The sequence below is a fragment of the Penaeus monodon genome, chromosome 19, assembly GCF_015228065.2.
Source record: "Penaeus monodon isolate SGIC_2016 chromosome 19, NSTDA_Pmon_1, whole genome shotgun sequence".
Lineage (NCBI taxonomy): Eukaryota > Metazoa > Arthropoda > Malacostraca > Decapoda > Penaeidae > Penaeus > Penaeus monodon.
Genome location: NC_051404.1, coordinates 36,737,847 through 36,738,400, shown reverse-complemented (window position 1 = coordinate 36,738,400; position 554 = coordinate 36,737,847). Strand labels below are relative to the sequence as shown.

General features: G+C 31.2%; 1 protein-coding gene across 1 annotated transcript in view; it reads left to right on the top strand.

Annotated features, from left to right (window-relative positions):
• The window catches only part of LOC119585403 (protein dopey-1 homolog), a 25,330-nt gene that overhangs the window by 498 nt on the left and 24,278 nt on the right, over positions 1-554 (top strand).

Here is a 554-nt window from a genome sequence, read left to right as displayed (position 1 = left end):
CTGCCCCTCATTTTGTTTTGGGTGTGCTCATGGTGTACCGGTATAGGTTAGTGATTCAGTTGATCCCAAGATGTAGTGCTGACACTTGACCTTTGTTGACTTAAGATACAATCAATGGTTCGTTCTGCTTGGCAGCTAAAGTGATAGATATGTTGTGGAAGTATGTGCGAGTGTATTTAATTTTTTTTTCAATCTAAAATGTTAAGATGTTAAATTCAGATTTATTGTCACAGAATTGAATAATTTCATACAATATATGGAAACTCCATGAAAGCATATGCATGCTCAATATAATTGAACATAATGTCTTAAGTTGACAAAATCCAGTATCATATCTAACATCTTATTATCAGTTCATTTTTGTTTGGTTACATCCTAAATGATTTTTATTTTTGAATGATCTTTGTAACACATGTCACAATTTTATCATCTGCTTAGAACTATTTGTTTGCACATACAATTTTGTAAAGCCAAATCCTAGTGTGTTAATGGGATAAGGGATATTATGGTGTTCTAATTTTTAAAACTAAGTTTCATATAAAGCATTTCTTCTG